The sequence below is a fragment of the Eleutherodactylus coqui genome, chromosome 2, assembly GCF_035609145.1.
Source record: "Eleutherodactylus coqui strain aEleCoq1 chromosome 2, aEleCoq1.hap1, whole genome shotgun sequence".
In the NCBI taxonomy this organism is placed as follows: domain Eukaryota; kingdom Metazoa; phylum Chordata; class Amphibia; order Anura; family Eleutherodactylidae; genus Eleutherodactylus; species Eleutherodactylus coqui.
Window position 1 is genome coordinate 2,954,507 of NC_089838.1, and position 26,212 is coordinate 2,980,718.

The following is a 26,212-nucleotide window of genomic DNA, read 5'->3' on the forward strand; positions in this document are numbered from 1 at the left end:
CTATCTATCTATCTCCTATCTATCTATCTCCTATCTATCTATCTATCTATCTATCATCTATCTATCTATCTATCTCCTATCTATCTATCTATCTCCTATCTATCTCCTATCTATCTCCTATCTATCTCCTATCTATCTCCTATCTATCTCCTATCTATCTCCTATCTATCTATCTATCTATCTATCTATCTATCATCTATCTATCTATCTATCTATCTCCTATCTATCCTTCCGTTACATTAGGAACGTTTCCTGTAGTATATTAGTCAGGCCTCTCCATCTCCGCAGACACCTACAGCTATCATTTCTCCCACTTACAGTTATTTTTATACCCATTCTCTCTCCCTGTGAATGTCAAGGTTTCAAAACAAATAAATGTCTTCAGTCTCACATTCTTAGACTTCTTTATTATGAGGCTTCATGATGCTCAGCCAATGTCGCCCCCTAGCGGTAAGTAGAATGAACAACTGTGATATTCTGACAGTCCGACGGGTGCTAAAAGCAAATACAACCTTGTGTGAGGGCCTGCATCACTCGCCAAAGTCCCAGATCACTATCAGAGCCCCATTGCCCCCATGTGCCACGCTGCTGTACCGCCACACACCACTTCTACCAGTCAGACCCCTTTCTTTTCCAAACTGTAGCAGTTCATATTGAGAAAAGGAATGTAGTTTTAGTGGTTGCAGAGGTAGCAGTCATACCAGGACCCTGATGCCTGAGGGGCCCGAAGTCTGCTCTGCATTATTAAAAAACACTACTTAGTAGATAGATGGCCTGTGTAGATTTTTTTTTTTGGTCCTGGAGATTTACAGGGGTTGTCTAGTTGTATCCACAGGAGGGCAAGCAATATTAGATCAATGAGGGTCTGAGAGCATCTCTGATCAATGGCTTAGTGCACTCATGCAGTGAGCTGATTTCTGCAGGAAGCAGGCAGCTCCATTTTCACTGCAGTGGCCAGACTTGGTATTACAGGTAAAGTTTACATTCACTTCAGTGTGTGCACTTCCAAGCCTGACCATCAAAGTGGAAACAGAGCAGTCTGCTTCCTGCAAAAGTCAACTCACAAGGGTGCCCGCCTAGAGAATGGCTGATCAGAGGGGTTCCTGGATGCTGGACCTCCACTACTCTACCATTGATGTTCATTTACACGGAACGACTGTCAGCTAAACGACTACACGAGCGGGTGAGGTCCCCGCTAGTTATTTGTGCTCGTGCAGAGTATTTAGACAGGCAGATCATCGCTCATCTCATATCTATCTCACATTCTGTGTGAAGCGCTGAGCGGGGAGCGTTTACACGCTGCGAGAAGTCAGCGATCCAGCGATGACTTTTATGCTTGTTGAATCACAGCGATAACGAAGAGTGAACGAATAGTAAGCAATGTTTTTAGACGTAATGATTATCGCACAGTTTTCATGTTTGAACTCATTTTGCGTGATAAACGTCTCCTATAAATGGTGTTTAGTTGCAGAATATTCAACCCTTTAATGTTTTCTGGAAAGTTGTGAGAAGAAATACAGTGAAAAGAAGCCCATCTTGTTGTGCAAACAGATACCTGCTTGAAGGGAAAAGACCTTTAGCCTCCTTATAATGACATTTTACTGAAATCTACCTTTCAGCCCTGACAAGTGCGGTCAGTTGTGTGAGCATCCAGGATTCTCAATGTCAGCAGCCGTCCGCTATAATACTGGATGAATGGTGTATTCCTGAGTGAAGAGCTCTACAGGCGCTGACGATCTATACTACCCCCGCGTCACAAGTGCCTATCAGTGCTCTAATGGTTCTTGTGGAAGTTACGCCTATCTATCTCCTATCTATCTATCTCCTATCTATTTCACATCTATCTATCTATCTATCTATCTATCTATCTATCTCCTATCTATCTCCTATCTATCTCCTATCTATCTCCTATCTATCTATCTCCTATCTATCTATCTCCTATCTATCTATCTATCTATCTATCTATCTATCTATCTATCTATCTATCTATCTATCTATCTATCTATCTATCTATCTCTCTATCTCCTGTATCTATCTATCTATCTATCTATCTATCTATCTATCTCCTATCTATCTATCTATCTATCTATCTATCTATCTATCTATCTCCTATCTATCTATCTATCTCCTATCTATCTATCTATCTATCTATCTATCTATCTATCTATCTATCTATCTCCTATCTATCTATCTATCTATCTATCTCCTATCTATCTATCTATCTATCTATCTATCTATCTATCTATCTATCTATCTATCTATCTATCTATCTCTCTATCTCTCTATCTCCTGTATCTATCTATCTATCTATCTATCTATCTATCTATCTATCTATCTATCTATCTATCTATCTATCTATCTATCTATCTATCTATCTATCTCCTATCTATCTATCTCCTATCTATCTATCTATCTATCTATCTATCTATCTATCTCCTATCTATCTATCTCCTATCTATCTATCTATCTATCTCCTGTATCTATCTATCCCATATCTATCTATCTATCTATCTCCTATCTATCTATCTATCTCCTATCTATCTATCTCCTTTCTATCTATCTATCTATCTATCTATCTATCTATCTATCTATCTATCTATCTATCTATCTATCTCCTATCTATCTATCTCCTATCTATCTATCTCCTATCTATCTATCTATCTATCTATCTATCTATCTATCTATCTATCTATCTATCTATCTCATATCTATCTATCTATCTATCTATCTATCTATCTATCCATCTATCTATCTCATATCTATCTATCTATCTCATATCTATCTCCTATCTATCCCTCTATCTATCTATCTATCTATCTATCTAATATCTATCTATCTATCTATCCATCTATCTATCTATCTCCTATCTATCTATCTCCTATCTATCTATCTATCTATCTATCTATCTATCTATCTATCTATCTATCTATCTATCTATCTCCTATCTATCTATCTATTTATCTATCTCCTATCTATCTATCTATCTATCTATCTATCTCATATCTATCTATCTATCTATCTATCTATCTATCTATCTATCTATCTATCTATCTATCTATCTCCTATCTATCTATTTATCTATCTATCTCCTATCTATCTATCTCCTATCTATCTATTTATCTATCTCCTATCTATCTATCTATCTATCTATCTATCTATCTATCTATCTATCTATCTATCTATCTATCTCCTATCTATCTATCTATCTATCTATCTCATATCTATCTATCTATCTATCTATCTATCTATCTATCTATCTATCTATCTATCTATCTATCTATCTATCTCATATCTATCTGCATCATCCAAGGAATGGGCCCACAGCCGAGGAGATGGCGTGGTAGATAAGGGCCTTGTCACGGTGGCTCTACCATCTCCTCCCCTAAAAGTAGCTCAGGACCCGTCCAAGTTACTGCTGGGGAAGGTCACAGGGAAAGAGTAACTAGCGGTTACCTTAAAGTACATTCCGTCCTCTGCTGTGACTCCTGAAGTTGTAATAAATAGTCTACACACACGGATAACTTTGTGCACAAAATCGGGAACAGTCCCTAATGTCCATTTACTGAACGCCAATAAAATAACAGCACTTTGGCACAAATTACACTTCTAGAAGGTGGTGTGACAGGGAGGCTCTCTCGGAGTAATCCAGACAATCAACAGTCCCAGTTATCTGTGTGATCCCACTCCCGGCGACTCTGTTCCTCTCCTACTCTCTACTGGTCAACATGCTTCAGGTGCTGTCCCTCTCTCTCTCTCTCTCTCTCTCTCTCAGTGTTTTAGTGATAACACCGGCATATCCTGGATAAAGCAGGCCCAGGCCAAGCTTAAAGGGGTTGTCCCGCAGCAGCAAGTGGGTCTATACACTTCTGTATGGCCATATTAATGCACTTTGTAATATACATCGTGCATTAAATATGAGCCATACAGAAGTTATTCACTTACTTGTTCCGTTGCTAGCGTCCCCGTCTCCATGGTGCCGTCTGATTTCAGCGTCTAATATCCCGATTAGACGCGCTTGCGCAGAAGGGTCTTCTCCCTTCTCTTGGGTCTCGGCACGAGCGGTGTTCTGGCTCCGCCCCTTCTACGCATCATCGCGTAGCTCCGCCCCATCACGTGTGCCGATTCCAGCCAATCAGGAGGCTGGAATCGGCAATGGACTGCACAGAGCCCACGGTGCACCATGGGAGAAGACCCGCGGTGCATCGTGGGTGAAGATCCCGGCGGCCATCTTGGTAAGGTAAGTAAGAAGTCGCCGCAGAGCGGGGATTCGGGTACATACTAAACTTTTTTTTTTTTAACCCATCCCTTGTGTTTGTCTCGCGCCGAACGGGGGGCCTATTCAAAAAAAAAAAAGCCGTTTCGGCGTGAGACAACCCCTTTAAGGGTATCTCTCAGCTTCTTCCATTCTTTCCTGCACATACCAACCGGTGTCTGTGGAGCTCGCTCACTTGCAGACTCCAACTGCTGACAACAACTACTGACTACTTATCTCTTGTTAGTGGATTAGAAGACTCTCTCTTAACATAATAAATTTCTCAGACATAATTCAGACATTAACCCATTCAGTACTGCAAAGGTGCAATACACATAGTTATCTGTGTGATGCCGCTCCCCACGACTCTCTTCCTCTCCGACTCTCTACCAGTCAACACACACGCTTCAAGTGCTTTCCTTCTCTCTCTTTGTGTGTTTTAGTGATAACACCGGCATATCCTATATAAAGCAGGCCCAGGCCAAGCTTAAGGGTATCTCTCAGCTTCTTCCATTCTTTCCTGCACATACCGACTGGTGTCTGTGGAGCTCCAGACTCCAACTGCTGACAACAACTACTGACTACTTATCTCTTGCCAGCGGAATAGAAGACTCTCTCTCACTACACCTTTCAAACACATATATAAAAGAGAGAGTCACATGCACACACAATATGATACATTTCTCATACATAACCCAGACATTAACCCATTCACTGCTGCAAAGGTGCAATACACATAGCAAATGCACATTACATAGAAGACACTGACAATATAATTGTCGAGACAAACATCTAACATTATGGAGGGGCCCCGCTAACTTCGAGCCACTACATATCTATCTCCTATCTATCTATCTCCTATCTATCTCCTATCTATCTATCTATCTATCTATCTATCTATCTATCTATCTATCTATCTATCTCCTATCTATCTCCTATCTATCTATCTATCTATCTCATATCTATCTATCTCATATCTATCTGTCTTTCTATCTATCTAAAGATTTCCACAAAATCTCCGTATTGCAACATAAAAGACAGTAGCTTCTCTGAGCCCCTCTATATATGAGCTGATGGGTCCAGAAAAGTTCTGTGTATATCTAATATCTTTCTTTCCTGATACTGGTCAGTTGTTCCTCCATTAGTTTTAGATTTCTCATAACTTTCTAACACATCATCTTAATTTACAGCAGCCCATGCTAACAACCACAACTGTGAGAGTTAGGTGTGACTGTTCTCTGTGAGAGAAACCAAGTAATCTTGTAGATATGAGACCTTTTAATGGCCAACACACATACATGATGTTACAGCAGCTTTCAGATCTTCTATCGATCCTTCCTCAGGCTGGAATGGAACTGGGATGGATGGGGCAGATATATAATGTACAAATGCATTGATTGAAATACAAATGTTCACACACAGAAATTTTTAGACTGTTTTGCACTCAAAACTTGAAACAATAGACAAACTGAGCTGAGACATAAATACTTCATCAGTCCACTGAGCTCAGGAATGTGACAGTTTTATGATGTGACTTATTCAATAAGAGTATGGAGATAATGTGAATGGTAATAATATTTGTACCTTGTATATACAGTTTGTGATATTATTTTGGGGCGTGCTCTGGAGAAACATATCAATGCTTAGCTGCTTCTTACTCTATTCCTAGGCCTGGGAGATTAAAGGCATACTTACTGACTTGTCTTTTTTGTGGGTCTTGGCAGGAAAGTGTGGCCTTGCATGAGCTCTACATGGGACTGGTAAATATTAACGTATGATGTGGGAAGGCCCATTTTAAATGTTGCTATGGGGCCCAGACATTTCTAGTTATGACCCTGGTTTTGTGTTTTCATTTTTTCAGTGAGTATTTAAAGAAGTTATGACATATTCCAGTGTTCACACTGGCACTAGAACAGACACAATAGTCTGACAATTTCTGTTTCCCACATCCCACTTTTCTGCTTTGCTGTGTAGACAGGGTCAGTATAGCAATCTCATAAATGTTAATCATCAGGATCAACACAGTTTTCTTATTATTATTAGAGTTGAGCGAGCACACTGGTCCGAGCTTGATACTCGTTCGAGTATTAGGGTACTCGAGATGCTCGTTACTCGAGACGAGCACCACGCGGTGTTCGAGTCACTTCCATTTTTTTTCCCAGAAAAGCTTGCGCCGTTTTCTGGCCAATAGAAACACAGGGAAGGCATTACAACTTCCTCCTGTGAAGTTCCCGCCCTATCCCACCCCCCTGCAGTGAGTAGCTGGGGAGATCAGGTGACACCCGAATATCTAAACTGGGGCTGGCTGCGGCTCGCCACAGATGCACGCTGAGAGAGATCAGGGAAAGTGCCGTCCTGCTGTAGCTGCTATAGGGAGAGTGTTAGGCTGTTATCTTCATCTTCAAGAACGCCAACGGTCCTTCTTAGGGCCACATCTGACCGTGTGCAGTACTGTTGAGGCTGCTTTTAGCAGTTTTGCACATTTTTTTTTTTTTGTATATCGGGCGTGCAGACCATAGCGTCCTCAGTCTGCAGTCATTGTACTGAGTATAGGGGCAGTACTGGTGAGGCAGGGACAGTGGTACAGGGAAAGAGATATACTGGCTATATAGGCAGTGGGCTTTTTCAAAAAAATTGGAAAAAAAATCTTTGGGCTGCCTGTGACCATGTTCAGTTTACTGCGTGTCTGCTGGGGGTAGTAGCAGTCGCTCATTAATACCCTAGACTGCTACTACTACTGAAATGGAACTAATACTGTGCTCCCCCTATACTGCTGCTTTGGAATTGTTACTGGGGCCTGTCTTGACTGCTACTATTACTGAAATGGGCGGTTGGGCAGCATGTAACCCAGGAGAAGTGGCAGTGGAGTGTCATGCAGGCGGTGATTGTGCTTTGTTGCAGGTAGTGTGGTGCTTAGCTAAGGTATGCCTTGCTAATGAGGGCTTTTCAGAAGTAAAAATTGTTGGGAGGGGGGGGGGGGCCCACTCTTGCCGCTATTGTGGCTTAATAGTGGGACCTGTGAACTTGAGATGCAGCCCAACATGTAGCCCCTCGCCTGCCCTATCTGTTGCTGTGTCGTTCCCATCACTTTCTTGAATTGCCCAGATTTTCACAAATGAAAACCTTAGCGAGCATCGGCGATATACAAAAATGCTCGGGTCGCCCATTGACTTCAATGGGGTTTGTTACTCGAAACGAACCCTCGAGCATCGCGATAATTTCGTCCCAAGTAACGAGCACCCGAGCATTTTGGTGCTCGCTCATCTCTAATTATTATTAGAGCGCTGGGTAAAAAGATTAATTTATTTACCATTAGATGGCAGGACCAACCCAGACATTTCACTATCATTAGAGGGCAGGGTCAGTAGTCATTTCATTATTCTTAGAGGGTGTAGACAGCAGAGTGATCTCGTTATCATTAGAGGGAGGAGTTAGCAGTTATGTCATTATCATTGGACAGCTGGATAAGCAGGCACATCTCATTATCATAAGAATATTGTCAGTACAGGGTGGAGTCAGCAGAGTTATGTCATCATTAGTGGGAGGAGTCAATTGTGTCATCTCATTATGATGATGGGATCAAAACAGCAGAGCCATCTCATCGTTAGTGGCAGGAATTAGCAGAGTCACCTCATTATCATTAGAAGGCAGCAGGGTTGCCAGCTGTTCAGAAATTCTGGGACAGTCCGTAAAAATAGGGCACATTTTTCCAGCGACCATGAAAAACAAAATGTATCCATGATTTTTTTGAGTCTGTCGGTGCTTGAGCAGGGAATGAGTTTATATCATTATCTGACCGACAGACATGTATTACCGTACTTGCGACCTTTAATATTCAGTACAGTTTTCCAATCTGTCCGTAAAAAATGTTGGCTTTCTGTGATTTTTGAATAAATTGTCCGCTTTTTGTAACTTTTTTCTTAATCAGAACTGTTACAAAAACTTAAATTGCAAATTTTTGGAAGAGAGAGAATAAGTCTGAGAGGAAGGACCAGACGCTCCGCCGTCACTTTCCCAGCGGTGAAATTACAAATCTGGAGGATTAAGCGACACAGAAAATACGTTGTCACCAGACGAGGGAAGGTTTTATTCTCTTTAAGTTCGGTGACCTTTAAGTGGTGACATTAAACATCTTCACAATGAATGCCACTTACCACCTGAACTGTCCCGATACGGGGAGCGCTGACTGACAGGAGGATTACCAGAGGTCATCCGCCAAATGTCAGCAGGAGAATGGAGGACTTACAGGGTGCTGGGCTGCTGGGGATGGAAAACTGTCCCTCGGTGTCACCTTTTTGGAGTCAGCAGATTTCTATGGCAATGATGGGAGTATTAATTATGACTAAGCTGTCTGCTCGCGCAATTAAGCTTTGACCAGCATCATTAGATGTGACTTGTTAGACGCGGGGTTAAAAGCATTGACTGTGGATGAAATATCCAGGCTGGAGAGCGCTTCACGTGGCCACGTGGCTTGTTACTCCGATGTCGTATTTTATTAGCGGGACCAAACATTTTGCAATATGGAATGGTTTTTGCTGCAAACAATCCTGCTGGGTGTCACTGGAAGGCTTCTGGAACTATGGATCAGGGGGTCTTCACGATTTTGGTGTTACTTTGGCATATGGTGGAGACCCCACAACCTGGGCTCTAGTTTGGTAATAGTAGCAGATATTCTAGAAGGTATCACAATCCAAGGAGGGAAGGAAGGGAGGAAGGAAGGAAGAGAGGAGGAAAGGAAGGAAAGAGGAAGGGAGGTAAGAAGGAAGTAAAGGAGGGAAAGGAAAAAAAAAGAAATGGGGAGGAAAGAAGGAAGGAAGGATGAAGGGCAGGAAGGAAGGGGAGAAAGGAAGGAAGGAGGGAAGAAAGGAAGGAAGGAAGGAAGGAAGGAAGGAAGGAAGGAAGGGAGTTTAAAAATATTGATAAAACAGACAGACAGATTGACCAACAAAACAGATAGGAGATAGATGTTTAAAATTGAATTACATAGGAAGAGAGAGAGAATAGTTAGAAAATAAAAGAAGACCGATAGCTAGATAGATAGATAGACAGATAGATAGATAGATAGATAGATAGATAGGAGATAGGAGATAGATAGATAGATAGGAGATAGATAGATAGATAGATAGATATGAGATAGATAGATAGATAGATAGATATGAGATAGATATATAGATAGATAGATAGATATGAGATAGATAGATAGGAGATAGATAGATAGATAGATAGGAGATAGATAGATAGATATGAGATAGATAGATATGAGATAGATAGATAGGAGATAGATAGATAGATAGATAGATAGGAGATAGATAGATAGATAGATAGATAGATAGATAGATAGAAGATAGATAGGAGATAGATAGGAGAAAGATATATAGGAGATAGATAGATAGATAGATAGATAGATAGATAGATAGATAGATAGATATGAGATAGATAGATAGATATGAGATAGATAGATACGAGATAGATAGATAAATAGACAGGAAATAGATAAATAGATAGATAGATATGAGATAGATAGATAAATAGATAGGAGATAGATAAATAGATAGATAGATATGAGATAGATAGATAGATAGATAGATAGATAGATAGATAGGTAGGAGATAGATAGATACATAGATAGATAGATAGATAGATAGATAGGAGATAGATAGGAGATAGATAGATAGATAGATAGATAGATAGAAGATAGATAGGAGATAGATAGATAGGAGATAGATAGATATGAGATAGATAGATAGATACGAGATAGATAGATAAATAGATAGGAGATAGATACGAGATAGATAGATAAATAGATAGGAGATAGATAAATAGATAGATAGATATAAGATAGATAGATAGGAGATAGATAGATAAATAGATAGATATGAGATAGATAGATAGATAGATAGATATGAGATAGATAGATAGATAGATAGGAGATAGATAGATATGAGATAGATAGCTAGATAGATAGATAGCTAGATAGATAGATAGTAGATAGATAGATATGAGATAGATAGATAGATAGATAGTAGATTGATAGATATGAGATAGATAGATAGATAGATAGATAGATATGAGATAGATAGATAGGAGATAGATAGATATGAGATAGATAGATAGATAGATAGATAGGAGATAGATAGATATGAGATAGATAGATAGGAGATAGATAGATAGATATGAGATAGATAGGAGATAGATAGATATGAGTTCATTTGATACAGGTGTTTACGTGTTGTTTGCACGGAAAATTTTATAAAATGAAGGTTACTTTAGAGTATCTGAGGAATAAAATATGTATACACATAGAGGAGCATTAGATTCTCCTCAGGCTGCATGTACTGATGTCCCTCTGCAGAATGTGCCACCTCTCCCACTCTACTCATTTAGAACCTAAAAATGTTGGCGCCAAATTTCACACTTTTACAACAGCGAGAAGTTACATTACACAGGGGTGCACTTACTTTTGCACTTAGCATTGAATTTTTGAGTTGTGACCCCCTTACTTTTCCTATTTAGGACCTAAAGAATGCTCCTGCCGAATTTCATGTTTGTACGACATTGGGAAGTTAGAGAATTAGATTTGGTAAATTACACAGGGGCGCCAATACTTTTGTGCTTAGCATAACATTTTTGAGTTGTGACCGCTTTACTTTTCATGTTTGTACAACATCGGGAAGTTAGAGAATTAGTGGTGAGTCAGTAATTGAGGGCTTTCACCTTTATATATATAGATATGAGATAGATAGATAGATAGATAGATAGATAGATAGATAGATAGATAGATATGAGATAGAAAGATATGAGATAGATAGATAGATAGATAGATATGAGATAGATAGATAGGAGATAGATAGATAGATAGGAGAGAGATAGATAGATAGATAGATAGATAGGAGATAGATAGGAGATAGATAGATATGAGCTAGATAGATAGATAGATAGATAGATAGATAAATAGATAGATGATGGATAGATAGATAGATAGATAGATAGATAGATAGATAGATAGATAGGAGATAGATAGATAGATATGAGATAGATAGATAGATGATGGATAGATGGATAGATATGAGATAGATAGATAGATAGATAGATAGATAGATAAATAGATAGATGATAGATAGATAGATAGATAGATAGATAAATAGATAGATGATAGATAGATAGATAGATAGATAGATAGATAGATAGATAGATAGGAGATAGATAGATAGATATGAGATAGATAGATAGATGATGGATAGATGGATAGATATGAGATAGATAGATAGATAAATAGATAGATGATGGATAGATAGATAGATATGAGATAGATAGATAAATAGATAGATGATGGATAGATATGAGATAGATAGGAGATAGATATGAGATAGATAGATAGGAGATAGATAGATAGATAGATATGAGATAGAGGATAGATAGATAGATAGATAGATAGATATGAGATAGATAGATAGATAGATAGGAGATAGATAGATAGGAGATAGATAGATAGATAGGAGATAGATAGATAGATAGATAGATAGATAGGAGATAGATAGATAGATAGGAGATAGATAGATAGATAGATAGATATGAGATAGAGGATAGATAGATAGGAGATAGATAGATAGGAGATAGATAGATAGATATGAGATAGATAGATAGATAGATAGGAGATAGATAGATAGGAGATAGATAGATAGATAGATAGGAGATAGATAGATAGATAGATAGATAGATAGATATGAGATAGATAGATAGATAGATAGGAGATAGATAGATAGGAGATAGATAGATAGATAGGAGATAGATAGATAGATAGATAGATAGATAGGAGATAGATAGATAGATAGATAGGAGATAGATAGATAGATAGATAGATAGATAGATAGATAGATAGGAGATAGATAGGAGATAGATAGATAGATAGATAGATAGATAGGAGATAGATAGATAGATAGGAGATAGATAGATAGATAGATAGATAGATAGATAGGAGATAGATAGATAGATAGATATTGTTGCATATGTATTAATGCTCATGCGCCATATTTCTGGTGTGCAAGAAACCACTTAACATGTTTGCTGCCCTTATGTCGGCCCATGAAACGTTAGTAAGTGAATATGCTCTGTAATATGAAGACTGGTGGGCTGGCAGCCATTGTGTTGTGTTTGTCAGACATTGGCATGTCAGCCTCCATTTTGTATCCACTGTATTAACCCATTCAGGCCTTGTTTAGTTAGATTGTAGTTTTTCAGTCACTCTTTCATCCATTTCCTCACTCCTGCTTTTTGAATACTCGCATTTAGAAAGGCAACTGGACCTACAGTTAAGGCACTTTATCCGAGCACAGGCCTAGGTCTCGGAGGTTCTACTCCAGTCCACCCATTTCGAGGGGATGTGCACTGCGTCCCCTGAACGGAATATAAAGGGGAGATCTCTGTATTCTACAGCATGTTGGTGGCTGAGGGGGTGGGGGGGGGGGCAGAGGGGCAATTTTGAGGGAGAGTTGGTAGAGAGAATTGAGCCAGCCCCTTGCGGATCGCTACTGGGGCAAATTGCTAACCATGACTCATAAGATGTCCGTCTCTGGCAGGCATCACAAATTGAATTACAAAATATCATCTAAGTTATACCGCACCCCGGCGCGCTTGGCTAAGATGTACCCTAATGCCAGTAACAATTGTTGGAGATGCCTGAGCAACCCGGGGTCAATGGTACACATCCGGTGGTCCTGCCCCCTGGTGTCCCCATCTAGAGTGAGATAAACACCTTATATAATGCCCATACGGTGGGTGAGACCTCTTTTACGGCAGAGATTGCTCTCCTTTGCGTCATTCCAGGCTATAAACGACATTATGTACATGGAAGAACTATGGGCTAGGGATGACGCTACTCCATCTACTACGCCACAGGGGCGACCTGGATAACCCTCCGTTGCTCTACTAAATTCAATACATGGTTAACCATCTCCCTGTTATGGGGATGCTATCTTTGATGGCGTCCACATCCGGATGGCCGTCGCCGGGCTAATGACCTACTTCCTGAATAGGGTGGGAATAGGGTGGGACAGCTGATTACAACGCATTGAGGTGTGTGCCCCAGAACACCCCCAAATGGTGTATCCACGTACCTGGTTATAATCCCTGTGTCATGTTTGGTATCACTAAGTAATAATAATCTTTATTTGTACAGCACCAACTTATTCCGCAGAGCTTTCAGAGCACGGGCGAAGCACAAACTGGACGACAATTACATGTGCTATTCACGTTTTTGGGGTGAGATGGGGTGGGGGTGGTACAGTAGCTACAGGAACAGGAGGCAAGGCGTGGGCACTAGAGATGAGCGAACGTGTTCTTCCGAGCTTGATATTCGTGCGGATATTAGGGTGTTCGGGATGTTCGTTATTCGTAACGAACACCATGCGGTGTTCTGGTTACTTTCACTTTCATCTCTGAGACGTTAGCGCGCTTTTCTGGCCAATTGAAAGACAGGGAAGGCATTACAACTTCCCCCTGTGACGTTCAAGCCCTATACCACCCCCCTGCTGTGAGTGGCTGGGGAGATCAGGTGTTCGCCTAATATAAAAGTCGGCCCCTCCCGCGGCTCGCCTCAGATGCGGTGTGAGTTAGATGAGGGACAGTGCTGTTTATACCGGAGCTGCTGTAGGGAAAGAATTGGTAGTTAGTGTAGGCTTCAAGACCCCCCAAAGGTCCTTATTAGGGCCACTGATAGCTGTGTGTTGGCTGCTGTTAGCAGTGGCAATTTTTTTTTTCTCAAAATCGGCTCTGCAGAGCGTTGCACCTGGCATTAGGGACAGAAGTGCTGCATAGGCAGGGAGAGTGTTAGGAGTGAGTGTAGCCTTCAAGAACCTCAACGGTCCTTTCTAGGGCCATATTTATCCGTGTGCAGTACTGTCCAGGCTGCTGTTAGCTGTGCTGCATTTTTTTTTGCTTCTCAAAATCGCTTCTGCAGAGCATTGCACCCTCCATTGATACTGCAGGGAAAGAATTGTATAGGCAGGGCCACAACACAGTTATTATTCATTGAATATACGCAGTGCTGCCTTTTGCTTGTAAAACAAGTGAAAATAATTCTATTTGTCCTGCCTCTGTCCGTCCTAAGGGCGGTGGACACGTGTCGGCTGCGTGTGCAACCTGTAAAAATCAGACGCACCCAGCTACGTTTTACTCCTGGCTTCGCCATTTGCTTTCCTTAATTGGGAAAAAAAATACCTGCTCTGCCACAGTTAATAACTCTGCTACCCTCACGTTCTGTGACACATTAGCAGGAAAACAGCACAGTTATTAAACTTCTCATGTTCATAGAATATACGCAGTGCTGCCTTTTGGTGCAAAAAAACGGAAAATAATTCTATTTGTCCTGCCTCTGTCCGTCCTAAGGGTGGTGGACACGTGTCGGCTGCGTGTGCAACCTGTAAAAATCAGACGCACCCAGCTACGTTTTACTCCTGGCTTCGCCATTTGCTTTCCTTAATTGGGAAAAAAAATACCTGCTCTGCCAGAGTTAATAACTCTGCTACCCTCACGTTCTGTGACACATTAGCAGGGCCACAGCACAGTTATTAAACTTAGATTATTCATTCACTAGAGGCAGTGGGGCCTTTCGTTTTCAAAAAAGGGAAAAAATTATATTTGGCCTGCAGTCTTGCGCCAATTTATTAGCTGCCTGTGAAATCAAATCACTGGTAATACAGCATGCTGAGGGGTAGGGGTAGGCCTAGAGGACGTGGACGCAGCCGAGGACGCGGAGGGCCAAGTCAGGGTGTGGGCACAGGCCGAGCTCCTGATCCCGGTGTGTCGCAGCCGACTGCTGCGCGATTAGGAGAGAGGCACGTTTCTGGCGTCCCCACATTCATCGCCCAATTAATGGGTCCACGCGGGAGACGGTTATTAGAAAATGAGCAGTGTGAGCAGGTCCTGTCCTGGATGGCAGAAAGTGCTTCGAGCAACCTATCGTCTACCCGCAGTTCTGCGCCGTCCACTGCTGCCAATCCGAATCCTCTGTCTGCTGCTCCTCCTTCCTCCCAGCCTCCTCACTCCACTACAATAACACCTGCTCAGGAGCGGGAACACTCCCAGGAACTGTTCTCGGGCCCCTGCTTAGATTGGGCAGCAGCGGTTCCTCTCCCACCAGAGGAGTTTATCGTCACTGATGCCCAACCATTCGAAAGTTCCCGGGGTCCGGGGGAAGAGGCTGGGGACTTCCGCCAACTGTCTCAACAACTTTCTGTGGGTGAGGAGGACGATGACGATCAGACACAGTTGTCTTGCAGTGAGGTAGTAGTAAGGGCAGTAAGTCCGAGGGAGCAGCGCACAGAGGATTCGGAGGAAGAGCAGCAGGACGATGAGGTGACTGACCCCACCTGGTGTGCAACGCTTACTCAGGAGGACAGGTCTTCAGAGGGGGAGTCAAGGGCATCAGCAGGGCAGGTTGCAAGAGGCAGTGCGGTGGCCAGGGGTAGAGGCAGGGCCAGACCGAATAATCCACCAAGTGTTTCCCAAAGCGCCCCCTCGCACCATGCCACCCTGCAGAGGCCGAGGTGCTCTAAGGTCTGGCAGTTTTTCACAGAGACGCCTGACGACCGACGAACAGTGGTGTGCAACCTTTGTCGCGCAAAGCTCAGCCGGGGAGCCACCACCACCAGCCTCACCACCACCACCATGCGCAGACATATGATGGCCAAGCACCCCGCAAGGTGGGACGAAGGCCGTTCACCGCCTCCGGTTTGCACCCCTGCCTCTCCCCCTGTGCCCCAACCTGCCACTGAGATGCAACCCCCCTCTCAGGACACAGGCACTACCGTCTCCTGGCCTGCACCCACACCCTCACCTCCGCTGTCCTCGGCCCCATCCAGCAGTGTAGTTCAGCGCACCGTCCAGCTGTCGCTTGCGCAACTGTTGGAGCGCAAGCGCAAGTACGCCGCCACGCACCCGCACGCTCAAACGTTAACCGTCCGCATAGCAAAATTCATCAGCCTTGAGATGCTGCCGTATAGGGTTGTGGAAACGGAGTCCTTCAAAAGTATCATGGAGGCGGCGGCCCCGCGCTACTCAGTTCCCAGTCGCCACTACTTTTCCCGATGTGCCGTCCCAGCCCTGCACGACCACGTCTCCCGCAACATTGTGCGCGCCCTCACCAACGCGGTTACTGCCAAGGTCCACTTAACTACGGACACGTGGACAAGCACAGGCAGGCAGGGCCACTACATCTCCCTGACGGCACATTGGGTGAATTTAGTGGAGGCTGGGACAGAGTCAGAGCCTGGGACCGCTCATGTCCTACCTACCCCCAGAATTGCGGGCCCCAGCTCGGTGGTGGTATCTGCGGAGGTGTATGCTTCCTCCACTAAAGCACCCTCCTCCTCCTCCTCCTCTGTCTCGCAATCAAGATGTGTTAGCAGCAGCATGTCGCCAGCAGTCGCTGTCGCGCGGCGTGGCAGCACAGCGGTGGGCAAGCGTCAGCAGGCCGTGCTGAAACTACTCAGCTTAGGCGATAAGAGGCACACGGCCCACGAACTGCTGCAGGGTCTGACACAGCAGACCGACCGTTGGCTTGCGCCGCTGAGCCTCCAACCGGGCATGGTCGTGTGTGACAACGGCCGTAACCTGGTGGCGGCTCTGCAGCTCGGCAGCCTCACGCACGTGCCATGCCTGGCCCACGTCTTTAATTTGGTGGTTCAGCGCTTTCTGAAAAGCTACCCACGCTTGTCAGACCTGCTCGTAAAGGCGCGCCGGCTCTGCGCACATTTCCGCAAGTCCCACACGGACGCTGCCACCCTGCGCACCCTGCAACATCACTTTAAGCTGCCAGTGCACCGACTGCTGTGCGACGTGCCCACACGGTGGAACTCTACGCTCCACATGTTGGCCAGGCTCTATGAACAACGTAGAGCTATAGTCGAATACCAACTCCAACATGGGCGGCGCAGTGGGAGTCAGCCTCCTCAATTCCTTTCAGAAGAGTGGGCCTGGTTGGCAGACATCTGCCATGTCCTTGGTAATTTTGAGGAGTCTACCCAGGTGGTGAGCGGCGATGCTACAATCATTAGCGTCACCATTCCTCTGCTATGCATCTTGAGAAATTCCCTGCAAACCATAAAGGCAGCTGCTTTGCGCTCGGAAACAGAGCCGGGGGAAGACAGTATGCCGCTGGATAGTCAGGGCACCCTCCTGTCTATTTCTCAGCGCGTACAGGAGGAGGAGGAGGAGCATGAGGAGGATGAGGAGGAGGGGGAAGAGACAGCTTGGGCCGCTGCTGACGGTACACCGGCTGATTGCCTGTCATCCTTTCAGCGTGTATGGCCTGAGGAGGAGGAGGAGGAGGAGGAGGATCCTGAAAGTGATCTTCCTAGTGCGGACAGCCATGTGTTGCGTACAGGTACCCTGGCACACATGGCTGACTTCATGTTAGGATGCCTTTCTCGTGACCCTCACGTTACACGCATTCTGGCCACGACGGATTACTGGGTGTACACACTGCTCGATCCACGGTATAAGGAGAACCTGCCCACTCTGATTCCCGAAGAGGAAAGGGGTTCGAGAGTGTTGCTATACCACAGGACCCTTGCGGACAAGCTGATGGTAAAATTCCCAGCCGACAGCGCTAGTGGCAGAAGGCGCAGTACCGAGGGCAAGGTAGCAGGGGATGTGCGGAGATCGAGCAGCATGTACATCCCAGGCAGTGCAACAGTCTTTAAGGGCCTGGACAGCTTTATGGCTCCCCACCAAGACTGTGTCACCGCTCCCCAGTCACGGCTGAGTCGGCGGGAGCACTGCAAAAGGATGGTGAGGGAGTACGTAGCGGATTGCACGACCATCCTTGGTGACGCCTCTGCCCCCTACAACTACTGGGTGTCGAAGCTGGACACGTGGCCTGAACTCGCGCTGTATGCCCTGGAGGTGCTTGCTTGTCCTGCGGCTAGCGTGTTGTCGGAGAGGGTGTTTAGTGCGGCTGGGGGAATCATCACAGATAAGCGTAGCCGCCTGTCAACCGACAGTGCCGACAGGCTAACACTCATCAAGATGAACAAAGGCTGGATTTCCCCAGACTTCTGTTCTCCACCAGCGGACAGCAGCGATACCTAAGCAATACGTAGGCTGCACCCGCGGATGGAAGCATCGTTCTCTATCACCATCCAAAACGGGGACATTTCTGCTTCATCAATCAGTGTCTAATATTCCTCCTCCTCCTCCTCCTGCTCCTCCTCCTGAAACCTCACGTAATCACGCTGAACGGGCAATTTTTCTTAGGCCCACAAGGCTCACTCAAATAATTTTTCTAAACAATTTTTATATGTTTCAATGCGCTTAAAAGCGTTGGAACTTTAACTTGAACCAATTTTTCGTTACACTGGGCTGCCTCCAGGCCTAGTTACCACTTAAGCCACATTAACCAAAGCGATTAATGTGTTTCACCTGCCCTCTTGGCTGGCCATGGCCAATTTTTGGGATGTACATTAGTACTGTTGATACAGCAATTTTTGTGGGCCCTCGCCTACAGTGTAATCCAATTAATTTTTAGCCCACCTGCATTACAGCTGACGTTACCTCAGCTGTGTTGGGCAATGCAATGGGATATATTTATGTACCGCCGGTGGGTTCCAGGGAGCCACCCATGCTGTAGGTGCACACGGAGTTTTTAATACATCTGTACACTTCTAAAGAACCCGTCTGACTGGGGCATGCAGTGTGGGCCGAAGCCCACCTGTATTACGCACGACATTACTACCTCAGCTGTGTTGGGCAATGCAATGGGATATTTCTATGTACCGCCGGTGGCTTCCTGGCACCCACCCATGCTGTGGGTCCACAGGGAATTATAAATGCATCTGTTTCCACTTATAAAGAAACCCAGTCTGACTGGGGCATGCAGTGTGGGCCGAAGCCCACCTGTATTACGCACAACATTACTACCTCAGCTGTGTTGGGCAATGCAATGGGATATTTCTATGTACCGCCGGTGGCTTCCTGGCACCCACCCATGCTGTAGGTGCACACGGAGTTTTTACTACATCTGTACACTTATAAAGAACCCCAGTCTGACTGGGGCATGCAGTGTGGGCCGAAGTCCACCTGCATTAAGCACGACATTACTACCTCAGCTGTGTTGGGCAATGCAATGGGATATTTCTGTGTACCGCCGGTGGGTTCCAGGGAGCCACCCATGCTGTGGGTCGACAGGGACTTCACAATAGGGAGTTGTACCTGCCTGTGTCTATGAATTAAAAAGCCCGGTCTGACTGGGGCATGCAGACACCTTGACAGAATGAATAGTGTGTGGCACATAGGTTCCCCATTGCTATGCCCACGTGTGCAGCTCCTGATGGCGGTGGCACAGGATTCTATTTCTCATTGCTTCTGTACAGCATTGTGGGCTATCGCCCCGCCACTTTTAAAGAGGGTCGCTGCCTAGCCGTGCCAACCTCTGCAGTGTGTGCCTGCGGTCCCTCGTCATGGAAGACGCACTTCTAAATAGACATGAGGGTGGTGTGGCATGAGGGCAGCTGAAGGCTACGCAGGGACAGTTTGGTGTGCGCTGTGGGGGGGGGAGGGGGGGGGCGGTTGGGCAGCATGTAACCCAGGAGAAGTGGCAGCGGAGTGTCATGCAGGCAGTGATTGTGCTTTGTTGGAGGTAGTGTGGTGCTTAGCAAAGGTATGCCATGCTAATGAGGGCTTTTCAGAAGTAAAAGTTGTTGGGAGGGGGGGGGGCCCACTCTTGCCGCTATTGTGGCTTAATAGTGGGACCTGTGAACTTGAGATGCAGCCCAACATGTAGCCCCTCACCTGCCCTATCCGTTGCTGTGTCGTTCCCATCACTTTCTTGAATTGCCCAGATTTTCACACATGAAAACCTTAGCGAGCATCGGCGATATACAAAAATGCTCTGGTCGCCCATTGACTTCAATGGGGTTCGTTACTCGAAACGAACCCTCGAGCATCGCGTAAAGTTCGTTCCGAATAACGAACACCCGAACATTTTGGTGTTCGCTCATCTCTAGTGGGCACACAAAACAGTAAAAGAATTACATACGGTATTTAATTATTAGGAAACAGAACAGGGTAATAAGGAGGTACAGGAGCAGAAGATGTATACCATAGCCAAGGCAGAAGGTGTGGGGAGCCATAGGGAGAGGTAGTGGGCATATTGTGGGGGTGGGGGAATGGATCAGGAGGTTTGTTTTGTATCCCTGAAGAGGTGCGTTTTTAAGGTGTGTCTGAAATTCCAAACGCCGAGGATTGTCCGGATGTTTTGGGATAGAGCATTCCAGAGGATGGGTGCTGCTCTAGAGAGGTCCTGGAGGTGAGCATGTGAGGATCAAATTAGAGGGGCGTTTAATCTCAATGTGTTGGCTGATCATAGTGCGTGGGTTGGGGGATGTATGGACAGGAGGGAGGCGATGTACGGGGGTGTGGAGTGTGCTGGCTGGGTGATGTACAGACAGGAGGGAGGCGATGTATGTTGGCGCGGCGACATGGAGAGCTTTGTGGGTGAGGGTGAGGAGTTGAATTTAGTTCTGTAGTGGATGGGTAGCCAATGCAGCAACTGGCATAGTGCAGAGGTGTCTGAGAAGCGGCTGGTAGGAACATTAGTCTTAATTAGTTTAATATGGATTGGGGAGGGGAGACTCTGTTGTGGGGAAGGCCAATGAGCAGCGAGTTACCGTAATCAATTTGGGAATGGATGAGGGCAACAATGAGTGTTTTTAGCGTCTCCGTGGTGAAAAAAGGCTGGATTTTAGCAATCTTTCTGAGGTACAGGTGGCAGGTTCAGGCCAGGGATGGGATGTAGGGGGGTAAAGGAGAGGTCGGAGTCAGCAGACGTGCTGTTTGGGGGTTATTATGACGCCAGACACTGGAATGGAGATGTTGAGGGGAGGTTGGTTGGAAGGCAGAAAGACAAGAAGGTGAGTATGACAGAGGTTAAGTTTTAGAAAAAGGGAGGACATAGTATTAGAGACAGCGGACAGACAGTCAATGATATTTTGGAGGAAGGGTTCAGAGATGTTATTGGAGGAGGTCTGTAAAGATAAAATCATGATAGGAAATATGCCAGGCATATATTCCTGATCAGAGGATCTCCCATGGAGATATGGCCGAAATGGAGAAATATTGTATTTCACAGGTAGGTACGCATTTACCCCACCCCTCACTGAATGACCAAAGAGGGGGCGGGGCTAGGTGTGCTCTGTGGAAACTTTAAAAACTAGGGTGTCAGAGCGACCAAGGGATAGACCTTTGGAGATGCGCTACGGTGTATGGACTTCTCTATTTGTTTCCAGTGAATTCGTACAATCAAAATCTTGGGCCGAACATTCCAAATCTGGTATCTTTCTTTTATCTTCTCCTTGCATTATTTAAGGTACTGTCTGTTGTGTAGAGCTATAAACCTTATCTCCACCGTAACATCTTTTTCTGTATATTTTTGTATATATGAATATTTACTATTTATTTCCTTTTTAGTATAAATCTGCAATTTATTAGTTAAACTTTGTCTCTTTTAAAATGAACCATAGCTTTTGTGTTAAAAATTCCTAGTTCGGGTTCCAGCTTACCTGGGAAACAAAAGCTGGTGTTGGTAGCGAGTATGTGTGGATATTGTAGAGTGCTGGAGGTCTTAGACTGGATAAGGGGGGGATTTGAGCTTTTCTTCTGCATGCGTGCAGAAGTCTAGGAAAGTTGGGTACAAATCTAACGACCCCGCACTTGCAAACCTGCTAGAGTGATCGGCTGAGGCTCTGCCATGACACAGGGTCATAGCGGGGATAGCGCTCAGATTAGTCAATCTGTGCCAAATTGGTGATGCAAGTGGGATCGATCGAGGCCCCCCCCCCTTCTCTCTGTGACAAGCACCTTTGAAAAATGTTACCATATATACCTGTATCTTCATATGTCATTCCAACCGGTGCATTTGCATTCAAGCAGGAGGCCAGGCGGATCTCCGCTCTGTATTTCCTTTCAGCAAATCATTGGCAAATAAAATCTAAAATGTAATTTTTAAAATAGAAAAAACAATCAAATACGAAAACAACTAAAGGCAAAAAGCAGCAGCAAATCCACGAATCTCCCCAGTGGAGAGAAGAAAGCAATGAAGTGTATGAAATCAATGTGTAATATCCATGTGAGCCGCTTATCGATTTAATGCACCTGATTATTTAAATGCAGTTGATATTTGCAATGAATATTATGGATTGATTTAATAAAGTTTATTATATTGTCATTTCACTCCGAGAGCTCCCGTCTGTACCGCTGCCGGTGATTCAGTTATGTTCAAAGGCATTAGTCTGCAGAGGGAACAAAATGGAAAATAATTTACCCCCTAACTACAAAGAGCAATTCAGGGAAAGGGGAGGGGGGATATATATATACATATCCTGTACATAACCGAACTGCTGAAGAGAGGAGCAAATATGTCAGTTTGGGAACAGTTTCATTGTTTTATAGTAATTATATTCTTGTACATAGGAGGCAGTATTATAGTAGTTATATTCTTGTACATAGGAGGCAGTATTATAGTAGTTCTTGTACATAGGGGGCAGTATTATAGTAGTTATATTCTTGTACTTAGGGAGTAGTATTATAGTAGTTATATTCTTGTACATAGGGGGCAGTATTATAGTAGTTATATTCTTGTACATAGGGGGCAGTATTATAGTAGTTATAGTATTGTACATAGGAGGCAGTATTATAGTAGTTATATTCTTGTACATAGGGGGCAGTATTATAGTAGTTATATTCTTGTACATAGGGGGCAGTATTATAGTAGTTATATTCTTGTACATAGGGACAGTATTATAGTAGTTATATTCTTGTACATAGGGGGCAGTATTATAGTAGTTATATTCCTGTACATAGTGAGCATTATTATAGTAGTTATATTCTTGTACATAGGGAGCAGTATTATAGTAGTTATATTCTTGTACATAGGAGGCAGTATTATAGTAGTTATATTCTTGTACATAGGGGGCAGTATTATAGTAGTTATATTCTTGTACATAGGAGGCAGTATTATAGTAGTTATATTCTTGTACATAGGGGGCAGTATTATAGTAGTTATATTCTTGTACATAGAGGGCAGTATTATAGTAGTTATATTCTTGTACATAGAGGGCAGTATTATAGTAGTTATATTCTTGTACATAGGGGGCAGTATTATAGTAGTTATATTCTTGTACATAGGGGGCAGTATTATAGTAGTTATATTCTTGTACATAGGGAGCAGTATTATAGTAGTTATATTCTTGTACATAGGGGGCAGTATTATAGTAGTTATATTCTTGTACATAGGGGGCAGTATTATAGTAGTTATATTCTTGTACATAGGAGCAGTATTATAGTAGTTATATTCTTGTACATAGAGGCCATATTATAGTAGTTATATTCTTGTACATAGGGGGCAGTATTATAGTAGTTATATTCTTGTACATAGAGGGCAGTATTATAGTAGTTATATTCTTGTACATAGGAGCAGTATTATAGTAGTTATATTCTTGTACATAGGAGCAGTATTATAGTAGTTATATTCTTGTACATAGGGGGCAGTATTATAGTAGTTATATTCTTGTACATAGAGGCCATATTATAGTAGTTATATTCTTGTACATAGGGGGCAGTATTATAGTAGTTATATTCTTGTACATAGGGGGCAGTATTATAGTAGTTATATTCTTGTACATAGAGGCCATATTATAGTAGTTATATTCTTGTACATAGGGGGCAGTATTATAGTAGTTATATTCTTGTACATAGGGAGCAGTATTATAGTAGTTATATTCTTGTACATAGGGGGCAGTATTATAGTAGTTATATTCTTGTACATAGAGGCCATATTATAGTAGTTATATTCTTGTACATAGGGAGCAGTATTATAGTAGTTATATTCTTGTACATAGCGGGCAGTATTATAGTAGTTATATTCTTGTACATAGGGGGCAGTATTATAGTAGTTATATTCTTGTACATAGGGGGCAGTATTATAGTAGTTATATTCTTGTACATAGGGGGCAGTATTATAGTAGTTATATTCTTGTACATAGGGGCAGTATAATAGTAGTTATATTCTTGTACATAGGGGGCGGTATTATAGTAGTTATATTCTTGTACATAGAGGCCATATTATAGTAGTTATATCCTTGTACATAGTGGGCAGTATTATAGTAGTTATATTCTTGTACATAGGGGGCAGTATTATAGTAGTTATATCCTTGTACATAGTGGGCAGTATTATAGTAGTTATATTCTTGTACATAGGGGGCGGTATTATAGTAGTTATATTCTTGTACATAGAGGCCATATTATAGTAGTTATATCCTTGTACATAGTGGGCAGTATTATAGTAGTTATATTCTTGTACATAGGGGGCAGTATTATAGTAGTTATATTCTTGTACATAGGAAATATGATTCTGAGTAGTATTTTTATTCATAGAGAAAAATATTATAGTATAGTATTATGTGTATTTCTCTTCTATCGCATGCAGTTATATTTAGAATTGCATTTCAGCCTCCTATTGACCTGCATTTTAGCATTCTTGCACCATTTTTCTATCCTCGTACAGTACTTTTTATGTTGTTGAGTTTACAATTTCATCATTTTGTCTTTCTGCTGTTTGTTTTGTGAAAACAATCTCCGGCTTAATACGGGTGATGGGGGGAGGGCGGCAGATGGGGTGATATAAACACATTTACCCACAGAGGTGACCCGCTTTTCTTTTCTGTTTCTATCGGATCTCCTTTGTTCCTAAATGATGTGTTTATTCTCTGCCGTGAGGGAGACATTGATTGAATGATGAGCGCCGCTGTGGAGGAATTGCAGCAATCCTTTGAACATAAAAGCTACTTTTATATCACGGAAAGTGAAGGTAAGCCGAGAGCTCAAGATGACTCCCGATGCCCCCTCGGAGAGCGGTCCGACTCGGCGGCGGAGGAGTGCAGAACCCAGCAACAACTATGAAAGGAATAATCAACCTAAACACTAAAATGGTTCATCAGCCGAGTTTAGAGGGGAACATCGAGTGCAGGAGCGTTGAATAAACTTCACAAGTCCAGATTTACGATATGATCTCCAAAGTGTCGCCTCGGGTCCAGAAAAGTTCTGCAAATTCAGATTGAACCCCTGACAAGGTAATTCTTCGTTTTTTTGAGCCTCAAAATGTGATATTAAAGGTGACGCTTGGCTTAGAAAAAGCATTTTTAAATACGCTATTAGGTCATTTTGTGCTAACATAGGGCGTCTCATGTTCAGGTCCTGCAGAAACAACGCCCCCCATCTCACGTTTTGCCGTATTTTTCCATCACACAATAAATACATGCTGCTGCTGCCGGCGGCTCCATTAAAAGCAACTGAATGCCGGCAACCCATGCAGTGATTTCCGGGGAATGGCTTTAACCCCTTCCCGCTCCATGAGGTACCAGTACGTCATGGAGCGGCGGGGTATGTATGAAGAGAGGTTGTGTGGCAACCTCTCTTCATACAGTGCGGGCGTCAGCTGTTTATAACAGCTGACACCTGCGGGTAACAGCCGCAATCAGCCGTTCACGGCTATTAGCCATTTAAATGCCGCTGTTAATTGTGACAGAGGCGTTTAAATCCCCCGCACGCCCCACCCTTCCCCCCGCGGTAAGAAATCCCCCGCACGCCCCACCCTTCCCCCGCGGTAAGATCGCGGAAGCCATGCAGGTGTCATGGCAGCCGGGGGCCTAATGAAAAGCCCCAGGGCTGCCTTACCAGACTGCCTATCAAGCCATCCCCGTGGGGTGGCTTGATAGACTGCCTGTTAAATTGCAGTATGATGTAATGCTATTGTTACCATACAGCGCGGCGCTGGGTCCCGCGGTCGGCGTGCTGCTCCGGCTTCGGCTCCGGCGTCCCGGAGCTGTGACGTCTGGGCTCTCCCGGCGACGTGGGGCGGTTGGTGTGCGGCAGCATGGGCGGCTCCACCCGTAGGGCGCCGCCCGCACC